The following is an 18,271-nucleotide window of genomic DNA, read 5'->3' on the forward strand; positions in this document are numbered from 1 at the left end:
TACAGGTGTACTTCAAAGACTTCACACTCGCTAGTTGCTAGGGTAATCGAGTGCATTATCGGGAGATTGCCGATGCGTTTATTAGTCGCCTTTTCCTGATGTCCACAAATTACAGGGGAAGTTTTCACACGGTGTTTAAAATAAATACATAGCATCAGAAATTGGAAAGTGGAATTAACTTATGTTCTTCCACTAAATATATATTTTTTAAATATTCATCGAAATTTAGCGCTCAAACTGAGGTAATACAAAATTTCCTTCCACAATTCTTATACTTTAATGTGTGTTAAAAGTCAGCCGGATTCTTGAAATGAACAGAAAATAAAGGTGTTTTGTTTTGCACGACATTTATGTATTCTAACCTTTATCATACATAAGAGAAACACACATCAAGAGCCCGATTCTTAACAAGAGACAGGACGAAGACCGATATTTTAACCTCTCCAAATAGCTCCAGGCAACCGCTGTACCTGAACGCACAGAAAGCTCCGGCCTCGGCTAGGCACAACGTTCTGTCTAGTACCCTGAAAACTAAATCAGAATAAGACACGTGGAGTCACAAGACTTTTCAGTCCACCGCACACTGCGCGTGAAGGGACCTTTTTTTCGTGTCTTTTTCTTCGTTTTTCTTTTCGAGGGGCCCATTGTACGTCCTGGAAAGTCAGCGCCGCAGGCCAAACGTAGATGGCGCGCTGATCTTTGCCTGGAGCATCTAGTGCAAACAAAAGGAGGAGGAGCTTCTCACTTGAGGCTGATTTCAGACACCATTTGTCCATGACGTGCAAGGGCACCTTACTTTTCTTTACAAAGGCGCCTCAAAAGTCTTAAGCACCTGCTCTGTACTGCCCCGATGTGCTCGAAGCTTGCAGTTCTTTTTAAAGAAGATAAACGAACGCTACTTGCTAAGTATTCTAAGTATTCGGTATTCGCCCTCGTAGTTTACTCTAAAATGCTAAACCTAGCTAGGTGGTTTTGATTCTGTTAAGGAAGTCCTGTGTTTTCGGCTTCGAGCTCTACGCTTCCCTATGACTCTGGTGCAGGCTGCTGAGCACGTACATCTGGGTTCAATCTCTGTCATGCTAGCCGTATTGAGGTGAATAGGACAAGAAGAAGCACCTGTACACCAAGATGTCAGTGTGAGTAGAAGCAGACCAAGTTGTTTTTCATATTGCAGAGCACATGACTGCGGTGTGGATTTTACCCAATGTGTAGCTTCGTCCTGCAGAATTTTCTTCCCCAAACAAATATTAATGTCAAGCTTATTTGAGAACAGGCTACTGTAAGGTAGGGTGGTTTTCGGTGACATAAAGAAATGCAATCTAATTGTACGGGCCGACCTCAGAAACCAACGCCAACTTCTGCAATGTTGCGCGGTTTTGGCACACTACAGCGTATGAAGTTCCGTTTGTTGACTCAAAATGCGTCTCGAGGTCTCACGGAAACCAAAACGATGCCCTGAGGCGTCGGTGCGGCAACAAGCTTTCCTAAGACGAAGAAAGCAAAGATGCAAGCACACGAGAGACAATATCTTGGAATCGGCGTTGTGTGAAACGTTCGTTTTCATCTAGCCCGATTTTTTATTCTTTTTTCTTACTGTGGAGTACGGAGATATATTTCGCAAAGAGCAACAGCGAATCGTAGCCCCGGGTGGCATGTTTTGAATCTTCCATTTGCAATCGGAAGGCATTACAGTCGAACGGTGGTGCACCCACAGGTAGCGAGGGTGGGTCGCCATACAAGTGAGCCATCAGGTGTACGACTGGAGAGTGGTGACGCATGCATTTCGGTTTGTTTCGAATAGTTTTGCCAAGGTGGAGAAATGCTAAAATGAAAAAAAAATTGAGATATGAATGGAGTGGATTTTGAGCATTTGTTTCCTTTCTCATTCCTTACTGTATTCTGCAACCACGACAGCAAATTTATTTTGTGTAGCGAAAATGGCAGAGCGCGGAATAGTTTCAGTTCGTGAGGCTGCAAAGCGCTCGCACAAAATTGGTGAACAAATGATAAAACTGACAAGAACATTTCTTTTTCCTTTATAGCATTCTAGTCTGCGGGTTTATAAGTCGAACTACATGTACCGTCTTTGCCAAAAATAACTGATATTCTCGCTTATATTCTAAAAGCAAAATTGACTCCCAGAGGATTAGAATTTGAAAAGTAGTGAGGACAGGAGCTCGCCTTTAGTTTGCACTGATTTACAGCTTCAGAAGCGGTACCAATTCTTTACTACCCGTCTGAGAAGCGGAACATGCAGCCTGGTTACTTTTGCCAAAGACGGTACATAAGCCGTCAGCACGCTTAACGCGATGCCCAACAGCGTCGCCTGGATTGCGGCCAATGCCGAGAAGTAATGGCCTCTGGTACCGAGACAATCGTCTCGGTATGTTTGCGGCGACTGACGATAGCTGGGAAGCGATTTGACTCTCCTTTGCCATCGAAGTGAGCGTGATCGGGATGGGTCCATGTCGCCGCCTTTCGCTTGTGGCTGCTGAGATCGAGCACAAGTGCACAGGGAACGCATTGCAGTTCGCATATTTCCGCAAACGACATGTCGCGCGACTGCTTGCTAGTCTTTAAAGTTTGGCCTAAAAGCTCAACACATAAGAAGTTTGGCCTGAAGAAACTCAACAATTCAAACCAGTATACTTATTTGTCACCTACTGTTACGACCACTATGAACCGCTTTTGCTTACATTTCCTACTTTGTTCAAGCGGGATCTTTGAGGCAAATCCTGAAAGGCGCGTGAGTGGTCGCCCGACATGCCGGATTGCCGAAATAAGGAAAGTGCAACTTGTATCCTTCGCGCTTTTGTCTGACCGCAGCTACGAACGAAACGAGGCTACAAGGGTCCATCAAGATCGCCCTCGTTTTGCCGGCAAATGATAAGTCATGTCAAACTAGGCTACAGCTATCGCCAGTCGCTACAAACATATCGAGACAACTGTCTCGGCTCCAGAGGCCAACGCTTCACGACACTGGCTTCAGTCCATGTCACTCTGTCGAGCATTCGGTGTAAGCGTGCTGACGGCTGTACACAAAACATTTGCTGCCAACCATTTTTATCAGTATTGTGCAAGCATCGAACAAACGATGAGAAATCATCCTATGCTGAAGCAAAACTGCAAGACAGGCGAGAATAAGCGTGCGCTCAAAGGGTTCATGCTTTTCCTTGTTGATTCGCAGCTCTCCTTCGTCGTATGATGCCGCATCACAGCTTCTTCGTCGCTGCCGTGATATGAAAAAAAAAAAAAAAAAAGAACCCCTTAGCCAAGTGCATTCCAAAGACTCTCCACGTCTGTCGCCGGCACGAAATTCGCCGGCAAGAGTAATTGATTGATCAGCACCTGTCTCACTTCCCAATCACGAAGCACAGCCAGTCTAAAGAAATATATTGCTTCCTCTAGGGTCTAACTTTCTTCCATGATACAACAACGCGGCATTTCCTGCTTATACAGCGCAGCAGACGGCTGTGTACACATAAATAATAAAACATACTGATGAAATGTAGGCCTATAATCAGCATGCACGCCTTAATATGATACCCATGAATTTGCTGTTAGCTTTTCGTTCACGATAAATCGTTTTCTTTCACCTTTTGACCCTTCTCACCAATAAGGTGATAGGCAATAGAGAATGAACTATCGTTAACGACCATTCGCAGCCTATAAAATTACATTTATATTAGTGTGCTTCTGGTTTCTGCTTTAGCATTTTGGGCGAATGCTTTCAGGCACGATGAACACAGCCAGATTTTATAACTACGCGCTTGAAAATGTAAATATGCCATCAGGAGGATGGACGCAGTTGCTGCCGGATCACTGCACACATAATAAAAAGAAATCAGCATGAAAGAGAATAACTTAGGTAGAAGAATCTTTACGTAGTTTCTTGCCCTCCTGATGTTAAAGGAGTGACTAATGACACAAAGGATCATGCTGAATTGTATGATGCAACACTGGAACACCTTTGCTTCCCAGAGCTCGAGCGACAGCGTTCCGATCCAGCCGGCATCAAGAAGTCTGCCTGTATTGCCAGAATAAAGCTAGAGGCGTGTGCTCTCATGACAGGTTTACGTTAAATGTAATATTATGGTCATAAAGCCATTGACGCTTATCTAGATCTATTCCCAGCTTGCTAGCGTGAATGGTTGATTATTTCAGTATCACGTTGGCTTACAGTTTGTGGGATACTGGGTAGCATAACATAGGTTACTTTATTATCATATCTTATAGCTGCTATTGTAGCCAGGACAGTAAGGAGGCTTAGGAAGCAAGGCCATCCAACCTGCGTATATCTGAGGTAAACATGAAAGAAAGAGACGGTGAAGTGATCCGCATTCTTCCTTCTGCTTCTTCTTTTGTGATGTCGCTAGATTACTTATAGGACAAAATGTTATCAATTTTTTTTCCTTGTGAGGGGGGGGGGGAGGGGGGTGCGCGATAAAATATTACGAAGAATTACGCCCGAAACTTGCTTCTGAACTCACTATAAGATTCTCTTTCATCTGTAAAAGAATGCGTAATACTCTTCGTATCTACCTCGAGTTTCATTCCAGAAGCTTATCTTCAAAGAACCGCTTTCCCTCTTTCTATAACCATCATTATATCGAGTACACCTCTTTTGCTTCTTTTTGATTGCGTAATAAAAAAATGTAAAGTTTGTGTCGCAAACCAAACAAAGCGGGCACGAGTCTTTGTTCAAATATTCTCTTTCTTCTATCATATAACGGATAAGAGAAAGGAAGCCTTCGTGTGCTCCTAGAATCTCTTTCCACAATCTTACTTTTTATCTGGCCTCAGGCTCTGCTCTTTCTCTTTATTCTAATTGTGACATCCTTGTGGTTTGACAACAAACATAGGCTTTGTCCTTCTTGGCCTGAAGCGAGCTTCATTTTGTAATAACAACCTCCAGAGTAGCTGACGCGGAAATTGTTCCTAAAGGTTAAAATTCGTTGCACCACAGGAAATCTGTCGAAATTTTAGCTACGTGAACAAATTTTTTCTGACGTAAAACGGCGTTTCTTAGGACAGATGTGGCGAAAAAATATCTTTCGTGTTTCGTTCCTGGCAACAAGGATGCTATCTGAGTGGGCAGGTGCCCTAATTGGAGTGATACCATAAAAGAGGGCACTGTAGACAGTGCATTGTCTCCGCTCATTTCATGTAAGCCAAGAGGTGTGCTTTAGACACGGAAGAGGAGATGCTTTTGCAATGTGTTAATCGAACAGAGGAAAGGAGAACAGGTGTACCAAAAAAGCTGAACTTTCATGGAACGATCAAGAGTGTCCTAGCCTGAAGCCGTTGAGAGTCGTGTGGCCTAGTCTGTACTATGTTTTCTTCTTATGTAACTGTTTAATTAGTTACAACTAATTAGCTTTTCAAATATTGCTATAAGAACAAATTGTCAATTTATAAGTTTTAGATCCCATTAAAAAACTTTTGGCTGAAATATTTGCACCAAGCTGTCCTTTACGTGAAGTAATGTTTTTTCCTTGGTGACGTTAGCAGATATCTCAAACGATAAAAAAAAAAAAAAAAATACATCTTACACGTGACAGTAATGCTGTAAGAGAGTCCCACGAAAGACTCAGGCAAAAAAATCCGCTTTTCTCTGGAGCGCTAGAATAATGGGACTTCGCGTTTGCGCTGAGCGAGAGATATCCGCCAGTACCTGAGCATGCGATAGCTTTCTTTTGAAGCCAGTAAATAAAGCTGCGTAAGTGGTACAATGAGGCAAACATTTAAGCGAGCTGCTTCTCAGAATAAACTGCAGGTTCTGAATTGCCGCTTTGTTCACTAAGACAATAAAATAAAAGTTGCCTAAATGGTCTTCGCTAATTAATGAACTAAGGGGAACGAAAAACACTAAAGACCACACAATGTGTCTGTCCATATCCCTAGGTTTGTTTGCGTGGGCTAGGGTTGTTTATGAAAGCGTAACTACGTTTAGCTTGGACTCTGGCATGTAATTATCACTACTCTTCACTGCATATTATTAGAAAAATAGTTCATTGTTCGAACGCTGAACTGACGGAAGAGGCAGATCTCAGCTATCAAAATAGCGGCGGCTTCCGGCAAGATTGCATTTCAGCGTCGTTGTACTTTTTCCTCATCTCGTCGTAAACTTTGCCTTCAGAGCTGCTACATTCCTTTAGTATAAGTAAATCCCATAGGAGTGACACGGCTTCATCCGGGCGACATGCGCGACTTCGGTCTTGGCTCAGCGACAACCATAAGCGGTCATGCACGCTATCGTGTAGCTGACGCGGTCGATGGCGACCTAAGGGCCAGGATAATGAGCCAGCATCTTCTGCACTAAGACATGCTTTTGAAGAAGCCGTCAAAGCCACAATAAATGTCGAGGAGCGTAGGCACATGGCAGTGTCAGCTGTCAAGCTTTGGAACGCTCCGGCGAAGCAAGAATCCGCAAACGGGCAAGACGATGAGCTTGTTCGACCCGACAAAGAGTTCGGCGACGCATGGTTGGTGGCCGGAGTGCGGGGTTTAACTTCCCAAAGTGACTCAGGCAATTAGAGACGCGGTAATGGAGAGCGCCTGAGATTTTGACTATCAGGGGCTCTTTAACGTGCGCTGACATCGCACAGCACATGGGCCTAGCTCCTCGTCTTCATCAAAACGCGGCCACTGCTGCTGGGATTCGATCCGGCATCCTTGGGGAAAGCAGTCGAGCACCCTCCCTAATGACTGCACCACCGCGGCGGAGCGATGCACGGTTCGTCATGAACTGAGAAAAGAAGAATGGTGTTTAAAGAATACCGAGGGGCATGTGTGTGATAAGGACCACGTAAAAAGAAAAGGACGCAAGAGATTCCCTGGTTAGCTGAGCTCTTCACCGGAACGCTGGACTGATATAAAACTCACTTTTAGAATACAAATATACATACACTGACGATATGTGGTGTTTCTTTTTTCTACTCGCTAGTCAATTATCTCCACGCTTACATTGTTATTTACCATTGACCAACACCACCAAAATATCACCTATGTTTTCATTTGTGCCAGTGGCTGTTCATTCCCTTCGAAAGTTTCTCATTATTAAGCCCCTCATTTTCTCTCTATACATTTGCGGCGTAAGAGTTGCTTCATGGCCTTCATGAATGATATGAATGTGTTAAGAATAACAGCTAGAGCGGCGAGTTGGTGCATGATAGCCAGAACAGCGGCGCAACGAAGGCAAACAAACACACACGAAGACATGGTAGTGTGTGCCTGTGTTGTGTTACTCTCTTCGTGTTTGTCTTTGTTGTGCCGCTGTTCTGGGGATGTGTTTAATTTTGCAGAATACATTGCTTGAAAATGAAGTGTCTGAAAACAAGCGAAGGTTAAGCATCACTCCCTGATATATTTTCATTCCTATTCGCCCAAGCATGCTAGCTCATCAAACAATGCGGCCCCGCCAGCAACGTGGCCGCGCGTTTCTTGGGATGAATCGCGATACTAGGTCTCCCTACAGCTATATCAGCACAAGCATTACGCAAGTGTTTTTCTTGAATAGCTTCCTTCTGAAAGTCCTTGTGTGCCCAGCAACAGAGCATGCTATTTTGTTGCTTTTTGTTGAGACATCCGTAACGAGCTCATCCACCAGGCTGGTGAGATACGAGAAAAAGCCAGCAATCCCACGGCCTCGGCTATGACCGTGACACGCACCAACGAGAAAGCGTTGCTACAGACGTCAAAATAAATCGCATGTTCGTTGAGAAAATATAGAAAGCAGTAAAATCAGTGATTAGTAGGGCAGCGGAAAAAAAGAGTGGAAAAGAACGGAGTTGTATACAGAAAAATACAAAGCAGCAAGGGAGGAGTTGCGACATCATGGGAGCTGCTGCTTTGAAGGACTTATGCATTAACGCCTGGGAGGCTTCCTGTGAAGTATTTGTAGAAACTTTGTTCTCGTTTCGCGGTTTTGGAACTTTTGTGCGCCATAGGAAAGCAAGGTCATTACTTCCAGCCTGCATACCGCTTGTGTTATTATCTACACTCTACTAATCGACATCGAGAACACTTATACAACAATTTATTCATAGTTATAGCGCTGTAAGAATAACGATTGTCTAACACGTGGCTTGACACTCTGGACTATTGTCACAGCGTGCAGTGTACTCCGAGACAACAATGAGGCGGTGCAGGCCACGTGCGATGCACCATACTGATCTCGGCTTTTTGGCGTCTTAATTTGAGCATTCGCACTTCTGGACACTCACAAGTTGATAACCACCTGATGGTGGGACCTGCATTCTCTTCAGAGGCCTGTCGCCATGTGCCACACTTTCTCCAAACCTCAAAGAAAACGCTCGGCCAAAAAAATAAATAAAAATAAAACGCTTTTCAATGGGCAATGTCATGCTGTGAGGAAAGCCGCGATCATTGAACTAAGCCTGTCATTGTGACATCCCAGCTTCTTGTTAATATTGCACACTCGGCCAAAACACGCGCTTCGTTTTCTTCTCTGCCTTTGGAAGCGGGATGGCCGCGTTGAGGCGGCGGCTCTAAGAAGCGTGCAAATGTGAAGAAAAAAAAAAAAAGGAAGAAACACCAAAGGCAAAAAGACGGAGAAGGCTTGTGGAGGGTTAACGAGGAAGAGCTATCCAGCAATGGGCTATATTCTCGTGACGCGCCGGAGCCAGTGACCGCTTGATTTGCCCCCCTTTTTTTTTCGTTTTGCTAAGAAGCCTATTTCTTTTCGGGAAGGAGCGTCGCAGTGCAGCATTACCGCAAGCTTGACGACTCTATATTCATAGGCGCCGTCTCACGCTCGCTCTCGAAACTCGGAGTCGGTAGGGTCCACATTGGTTGAGCAAGCCGCAATTCGCGAGGAAAGCAGGTGTGTAAACTTGGGGTATAAAAGAGGAGATAAGGATAGCCGCGCTCGGTAATGTGAGTTTCTGGGAATCGGAGTTTTATGTGAAGCCGGCAGTGGGTTTTATACATATACAGGCAAAGGGTTTATACACACGTACAGTGTAGAGGGTTTTCGGACATTTTACCATAAAACATAGTACACTCGATGTTGGTCACTTTACTCCCGTCTCAAGGGGTTGCCATAGAGACTCGTTGCTTGCTGACTTGCTTAACGCACTCGTCTTCGCCGCATATTCGGTTTTATTGAAGCCCGCTTAATAGCACTACCATGTACACTCTACGGGCCACCGTAGCAGCGTCGATGCGTGATGTTTCTTGCGTGCATTTCAGTTCTGCAACTCTGTCGTTGCAGGCTGCCAGGAAGCTCCAAGGGTAGTGTTTGCCAAGCAGCCTGACGCCCAGCGGTAAGCATCCTAGTATCCCGTCAAACAATGAGACGTCGTCTAACATGCACGTTTTAATATTTTACTGTGTAAAAGCGGCCAGACAAGCAGTCCTATGAGCCAAGGCCTCGTCATGCTTTTAGCCTTTAGCCTTAGTCTGTTTTCACACGCGGGCCATTTCGAATCATGTGCTATATAAGACAAGGTCTTTTAATTTGCCCCATAATATCATGAAAATCTTTTGCCAGTCTTCTGTCCCTTTAACGCCGGGAAATAGCCCGACTACCTATTTCACACAAAAATTCTTGCTTGCAAAAGTAATTTTTTGTCTCATGAAGGAAATGAGTCGGTCTCATCGTTTAACGCGAGACAGCCTATCAAGGAGAAAAGGACGCAAAGCAAAACACTTGCATACACTTTCCCTTGCGGATACACTGATTTACAGAGGTGACTTCGTCTCTAATAGGATCGGTAAACTAGGAGTCAATGTCCCTCTACTGTAAGCGAGTTTAGGAGGGGTCAAGCCATGCTGACACATTCATACTCGTTTGCCAACTGCAGGAATACGTCTCGTATTTCAATCATTTTCATCCTATGAGAGATAACTGCTTTGCTGAGTAGTGGTATCTCTGAAAAAAATGTCCTGTTTTCTAAAGACATGTTGACCCGAATAAAAGACGAGTCTATATCGGCTTTCATACCCGTTGGGGAGCTAGCGTTACTGATTGAAAACAGAGAAACGAGGCTGGTACCCGAACTCTTCCCTGCCTCTTACAAGCTCACATGTACTGCACGTATGGAAAACAATATATGAATCTCACGTCTACCTGTCAACTTATACAAGAAGAGGAGGAGGTTCTCTTCTGAGAGATCAGCAGGACTCACTGCGTGCTTACACTATCAAGCGCCGCATACACTGCAACGCATCTTTTCCTTCACGGTCTGTTCGAGCCAACAGTGTTACCGATCGAGGTGTCCTCTTTATCCCCATTACGGTAAAGCTTGCCAAAGCTCCCTGAGGCATGGATCCCGCAGACCGACGGCGCTTGCTGAAGACGGCAAGCGCAAACCAATGAGGCCTAGAGTTATGCCAGAGAGAGGGAGGGGATGGGAATGAATGTATATTAGTGAGGGGGAAACAACGGCGACAAATAGGGGTCGTTGCGCAAGCCGTTATAGCGGAACTCTGCGTTCTAGGAATAAATGCATCCTTCACACAAAAAATACGAAACACGACCCGTCCCACTGGTCTGTGCAAACAAGAAAGGGATGGGTTCCGTCGTCTTAAGCCGCGGTCTTTGGGCGTGACGCGCATCTGCAGTGATCTGTAAGCTTACGTAAGGGCAGAGTCTATTGGGAAAATAGACACACACACACACACACAAAAAAAAAAAAAAAAAGAAACGAGGAGTTCCGTTCTTCTGTTTGTTCGCCGCTTAACTCACCATGAAAGCGGCATGTGGTATCTTTGCCGGAGTGCAAGTCTTTATTGTTCCCTTTGACGAATAATGTCATCTAAACTGTCCCACCGCTGTCGAATAGTAAAAGGGTGTCTGTAATGACGACAAATTTGTTTTAACCGTGCAGCGGCAGCTTCCCCAGAGAGCGCCACCGGTAACGCACTTCTATCCGCTCAAGGGGAAGTCAAAGACATACTTTCCCACGATTTCCCTCCAAGAAAGTCAAGCACTGAGTTAGGATAACGGTTGTTTCGATTTAAAATAAGTAAATTGTCACGCAGCGGCAGAGTGGTAGAAAAGGGCACTTTTCTTATACGACGTGGATGTTCTAACTGCTAGGTTACCGCTGCGGAGAATTCTATTCCGGTGGTACTTCGATATGGTCTGTGTGGGGGCAATTTATAATATAAAAATTTTCTATAGCACGAAAAATAGAATCATCGCAGGACGAACAGATCCGTGCGTACATACAGCAGCAGTGTGGCGTATGTATGTACACTCGCATCTCTGACCCTTTAGCTGTGCGGACATGCCGAAACTTGAGGACTTTCTGTCATTTGTAAGGCATGTTGCATCGCGCAAGTCGATTTCTCGACTGGCCCGCGTTGCATGATGACATCTAAGGATTGCCTTTCCTGCCCTGAGAAAGCTGCACACCTTGTGATCACTGGCTCTTTGTATTAGCTACAAGTGTTCATGAAAGAAGTTTTTCTAACTTTCCGCCGCGAAAGCCAGTGCTTAGACCGCTGGGTTGTTCTACAGAAGGACGTAGATTCAAGCCAGTCATTAGCAGCCGCTTTTCGATGGAGGCGGACAACAAGGTGCCCGTGTGCTGTATAATGGTGGGCACGTTAAAAAATGCCGAGTGGTCGACATTATCCGGAGCACTTCACTATGGTATCCCTCCTTAACCCGTGTCTCTTTGAGACGTTAAGCCATGAAAGCCAAACCAAACATGTTTTAAAACTTTTTTTCTCGCTGAGGCATTTTCGGGTTAGTTCGCTGTTCCGATTCTTGTCTGGACAGTATGCGAAGTAACCGCCACTTTGACTTAGAACCATGGCTACAGATGTTCCAGCCAACTACGTCACCCTACATGAAGTGAACAACGCAAAGCTAAACCAAAACTAGCTCCACACAGGCAAGTCCTCAAAAGTTGCATTGTGATTGACGAGAACAATTTTTCAAGTTTGCGGTTCTAAGCGCATAATCGTTGACTGCAAAGGAAGTTTTCTGGTACGCTTTACTGAAGGCATTTTGGTATTTGCATTGTTTCCATCGGTCGTCCCAGTCTGTATATTACAAACTTCAACATTTGCACCAGAAAAGAAATAAGAAGAAACACTCAGCGATCTGTTTAATTTTGGAAATACCCTTAAAGTATTTGTTTTTCAGAACGTGCTGAACATAACCGGACTGTTCTTGAGCCACATGAATCTTTCTATCTGTTCCATGCATAATAAGGTGATTATAAATAATACAGAGTAAGTTATATTTTGCTTTCTAGTCATTTTGGTTTAGTTTTCTCGTAAACACTGCAGGTTCTGCATTGAGAACGTAAGTATAAAATGTCGGAAGGCTAGTCAAACGTAAAAAAGATTTATGGTTAAAGAGGCTGACCGATATCTGTCATTATTTTTATTTGTATTTATTTGTTGTGTTTTTAGTTCTCAAGAAATAAGTTCTCAATGGTAGTCATCGTGAAAGGGAGATGCGGGTTCTAAAGAACATGAAACCTCAAATATCAAGGACGAATGGGGTTACATGTTCTTAAAGCTGCTGCCGCTATTCCGACTGTCGTTCGCTTGCGAGCAGAAAAAAACATCACTCTTTGTAAGAAATTTCGATATGGTTCGGTGGCACGTTGAGGGATGTTTTCAAGTTTTCTATCCGTTCTTTTTGAAACGCATATAAATGTGTACGTGGTCTGAAAACGTAGAAGCGTATGATTGCGAATACACAAACGAAAACGGCAGCGGCGGATCAACTAGGCAAACAAAATTCTAAAATTTCATGTGTAAAACTGCCTCTGAAGTAAAATTGATTACAGCACAATTAATGGAAAGGTCTGAAGAAGATTTTAAAACTTATTAAAGATACCCACCAAGTATGATGCTCACTTAACATAGAGCATTACGTAAATACGTTTGAAAATATACCCATCTTTGTACGAGGGGTGTTTTTCGGTTTGTCTCAGTGTTTTTTCTCAGGTATTTACATTTAGCTTGAATTAAATATTTTTACCTAAACCGGGATAAAGCAGAGGATCGAGATGACTGAATAAGGCTCCGAATGAGAGCCCTCTTCAATATTCAATACTTTGAAAGAAACTGTATTACAAGTACTTCGTTTTTCTTCGTTGGATTCCCCTCAAGCAATAACACGCTTACGTATTTACGTATCTATAGTCTTTATGCAGCTACGCGCTACTCGGTTGAACACTGGCTGTCGCTCTGTGCTTTATTTTCAATAGATTTGTGCGATGACATGTTTTTCTCCATCATGATTCTTGTTCAAACCAAAACTATTGCGTAAGGAAGTTATGGGACATTACATACGTGGTCTCGGGCGGTACTGCGTAGTTGTAGTATTGATTGTCATACCACAGGGCTCAAGCAGCAGGTGGGAAACGTCTGGAATATAAAAAAAAGAGAGTATAGGATTTCTATACGGAGACAAATGCTTGACCTTGCTCCGCTCTGTTAAGATAAATACGCGATAAGAACAAAAAGGCAATAAAATAAAATATCTAATAAAAAGAAGAAAAGGGTACGAGTGCTGGGGTGACCGGCCCGCTTCATCATGTCCTATTTACATTGTTTCATTCCTGCAGCTTCCTATGAACAGGCCTAATGCGCAGTCTTGTTGCATCTAAGTTGAAGCACGAAATCGGAGCCTTGTTTTCATCTAAACCGAAGAAAAATGCACGCCGTCTCATTCGCACTTAGCCGAAGAAAGGAATAAAAAATGAATCCACGCCGAGAAAGCACCCCCTGAGAAAATTACCATTGAGAAGATGGTTTGGTTGGTTTGTAGGGTTTAACGTCCCAAAGCAACTCAGGCTATGAGAGACGCCGTAGGGGAGGACTCCGGAAATTTCGACCACCTGGGGTTCTTTAACGTGCACTGACATCGTAAAGCACACGGGCGCCTTGCTTTTCGCCTCGATCGAAAAGCTGCCGCCGAGGCCGGGATTCGATCCCGCGTCCTTGGGAACAGTAGTCGCGAGCGCCGTAACCACTGCGCCACCCCGGCGGGGTGCCATTGAGAAGAGGGTCAAGCAACTGTCTCATGAGTGCGTATGAGAATATACATTTGCAGCCTGCAAATGCAGTAACGCGGAGGATGTCGAAAAAGCCGGTAGGTGAGGGAAATGTAAAAAAAAAAAAACAGTACGTGAACAAAAGTGCGGCAAAGGTAAAGGTAAGGTTTGGTGAATATAACTTTTAGTTTTCCTGACACTTCTGTCTATTGCACGACGGGTCTCATCGAGAATGAAATACACTGTAATTTTATTACGAGAAATAAACAAAGCTCTTGGAAGTGCATCGCCAATTTCTCATTTGCTCCCGACTACCTTGACTACCAGCCCAAAAATAACACGGATTAACCTTTACTCGAAGCAGCAGACGCTTTAAAAGATTCTAGCTTGAAACTGAAGCTATAAAGTGAGAGAACTTGTGAGCAGTCTATTATCTTTAACGTTCACAGGGAATACGAAGATGGTTTTCCAACCACGTTACATGTTAACCCCTGAAGGGAAGCAATGTAAGCAGGCAGTCCAATGACAATCGGCGACTTCGGGCGGATGCAACATATATCTATATTCATGAAATGCTCCAGACGATCTCCACAGTTTCAATGCTAAAGCAAAACATTACAAGGGTTCAACGTTGCTGAAACAATTATTTAGCGAAAGCATTAGCTGCGGGTGTCCGAGCGTTCTTCTTCTTCTCTTTTTCTTCTTCCTCAGCTCACATATAAAGCCCCGGTTTAACCAACCCGTATGAACGTGCCTTAGTGGCCTATAGGGGTAATGTGAATGTGAATGCCAGGGTCCTAGCAGGATGATTCTGACATAATCGTCCCATGGGAAACGGGAGACCCAAGTTGGTAGCTCCTGCCAGCCCACATGGGTGTGACGTCACAGCATCACGTGGGTAAGACGTGGCTACCGGCCGCGCTACGCTGAAGGCTCGAAACCTAGAGTAGTATATTGCTTTCGCAATAAAATGTGCTGCTCTACAGATGATTCATTTTCTTTACGGATATAGCTTGTGAGAGTATCGACCGTGCTGCAATAGAAATAACATTTCGTCCAACGCTCAGCCTTTTTCTCGAGCACAGCCTACTGACACAAGGAAGGGAATAAAATTGGAGCACTTAGAACTACATGTTGCTCAAAATAGTGATTTATATTAATATTCGTATTTTGATTACAGCATTGAAGTGTTACTTAGCGCAGGGACCAAAAGCTGTGCTGCACTGAAGAAGTGAGGGAAGAAAAGGGGATGGTAAATGGGGAAGTGACGAGCAGGTTGGTCGACTCCCTTAGTCCAGGGCTGCGCTGGAATTTGCTGCGTCACAGAAGAGCACACAGTTACGGAAACATATTCTAGGACATCAAAGGTCGACCTTTCCGGCACCAACAAACGACGTGTCGCTTGACAGGAACATCTCGTTATGTGACAGACAGACTGGATGCGCAGGCGACAAAGCGAGCACGTTCGACCATGACCGAAGTTCCTGACATGGATAAAGAAAGAACGTTGTGACCGATGGCGCTCTGGCGAAGAAGAAAATAACTTCACTAGATGAGTGAATTGCACAACTCTTTCTGCGGAGCCGCCGTACGCTGCGCGTGCACATCACTGTCTACCACGCTGAATGCTGGTTGCGTGCTCGGCGAAACTTCAACGTTTGTGCCTGTCAGGCAGTTGTCGAATGAGCTCTTTCACGGTTGCAGAAGAGAAACTGCACTGAGATGGTTGCCCATAGATGATGTAATAGGCGCTGTCTGTACAGGCTTCTGAGGCATAAGCTTTTCTTTTCTTTTCTCCTGTAAGCACATGCTACATCGCCGAGATTTGTGTTATACGTTATTATGTATGAATGAAACCTAAATAAAGCGGCGCTCATTTCAGTATAAGTGCTTGGCTACGTGTGTTCATGGATTTACATCTGCTTTTTTTGTTTTTGTGAATAGTTCATTGACTATTGCTTTCAACATTTATATAGCATTTTTTTCCTCTCATTCGTAGCTGCGTCGTACTAAAACGCACATCAATCACTAAGCTACAGTTAAACTCTCGGTTTCTTCAGTCCTCCGCCACAAGCTTCCTTTCTCTCAGACGATTTTCCCGGAAGGAAACTAAATAGGGGTTGTGATCGATCACTGCCAGCAGTTCCGTGAACGTAGAGACGATGTTATAAATACACAGGCTGCAGAATGTGCAGCGAAGTCAAGTTGCGGGGTTTTTCTCACAGCTATCAAATTTCTATTTAGTTTTCCTTAGATTGGTGAGACTCGTAGCGCTGAAAGTTTGTGCTTTAAAAGGACTTTACTTTCCGGTCCACAAGTCGAAGAGTACGCCTCGTGTGTTCAAGAAAAGCCTTGCTTTTTATGCTAAACCTCCTCGGTCCATTATACTTCTGATATATGAGTACTCGCCGCTGTATGCGCTGTGATGGAACGGCGTCAATATCTTCTATTACACGCTTCTCTAACGACAAAGCAGCAATTCTAACTAGGCACCTGGACGGTTAAGGCCGTCTGGTGTGGTGCCGCCAGAAACTCTGTAGAAACGTTTCTGAGCATGTTCTCAGGATTGATGTCGGCGCAACAAGGTGTCTTGGCTACACTGAAGGTGCAATAAAAGTGTCTTTTTCCTGATTTAAAAGTATAATAAGAAGCGTTAGCTGTGAATTTGAGCGTGCGAAGAATCCCAGGTATACTCAATTTGACACCTCTCATAAATACATTCTTGTATAACTCATCATAATAATAAGTCAGACTTTGTGTATACATCATAAAAATGCTTTCTGAAGCTCGCTGCTTTGGGTGTTTGGTACGAAAAGGTACAGTCTTTCCGTTTGTATTTTAATGACCTCCTCAATTATATTACATTATAAACTTTCCAGCATATTGAAGAAAACAGCACTCGCCGAGGTCACCGAGGAAAAAAAAACACACATTCAAAACATAAACATATTGGTGTTTCGGCACTTGTCTTGTTCACAATGGAAATGAAACGAGATGGGCCGTTGCTTCCGTTTGTTTTCTTCAATATGCTGAATTTCCCTCTTCCTATGCACTGTTAACATTCCATATTATAACTTTCCACTTTTTGTCCTTGTCCAATGCCTCAGCTGAGGTCCCGAAGGAAAGGCAAAGGGGGAGGGGGGGGGGGGGGGGGGGACGAGGAGCAATTGTAATTATTGTGAATTAAAGGAAGAACAAGAGATCGCTTTCCTTGCTGAATGGCATTCTGAATGGTCTAGTTTCTTACTTTCGATTAAGCTGGTCATCGGACTACCACAGATAGGTCGCTGCTCTGCTCTACGAGTGCTACTTTTCCGAGCCTTCTGGCTTCATCTGATGCCTACTTGCTCTCCGTAGAGTAGGGGAGGTCACATGTGCTTTTTATTGCGAAAGTGTTAGAACTGTATGAATCCGCAAACTGCCCACTGTATGTATGATCGCTCTGCCACCTGCCATCTGGCCGTTGGAAAGAGACAACTATCACTATTCTGCATGGGTAACCCGCTGCACTACCTGCCAGAGTTGACAGGTGATACAAATTGGAAAATCGCATCGCTCTTTTTGTTGGGACTACGTGGGAGAGACTAAAGACTCGGATATAACGAAAAGTTTGTGTATAAATCAAGACTCGGATGTAAATAGAGACGATATAACGAAATAATCAAGTGTAACAGAACACTTGGATAAAACGAAAGTTTTTAATGTGCGCCCTATTATTGAGTAAATGATTTAAAAAATGCATATGCTCCATACTTCTCCGCCTCAAGCAAATTGACTATCCTAAATGTTTTTCTTTTGCCCTTCGTTCCCCCTCTCGTCATGTTATCCAAGCTTGGGGTTGTTTTCGCTCATGACAAACGCAGCATTTTCAGCTGGTGTTTGTTGCCGCCAGCCATACCATATATTACGCACCATGAGCATGCAAACGTTCTTTTTTTTTTTTTTTTTTTTTTGTGCCCAGATTTGTGCTGCCATAGACCACTTTCGTCTGCATCTTTCTCTTGCCTTGCAAGACGCTGCATGGCTACAGGGACATTATTGTTGTGGTAACACTGTCTCGCCGCAGGGCTAGTGTCCTGTGAAACTTGGACAGCAATAATGCATCATCTGTTGTCGCCCATTTTCTGGTGCAGTGCATCATCATCAACCGAGCTTTTCTCGTAGAGTGCGCGTGCTGTCTTACTGCTGCGCAGTACCTATTATAAATGACACTTTCTATGAGTCTTCGCCGGAAGCAAGCCTAGTGTGTGAACATTTATTTTTATCTGGCTCACACCACCTCT

Source organism: Amblyomma maculatum, chromosome 3 (assembly GCF_055883805.1).
Source record: "Amblyomma maculatum isolate TAMU_Amacu chromosome 3, ASM5588380v1, whole genome shotgun sequence".
Classification (NCBI taxonomy): Eukaryota; Metazoa; Arthropoda; class Arachnida; order Ixodida; family Ixodidae; genus Amblyomma; species Amblyomma maculatum.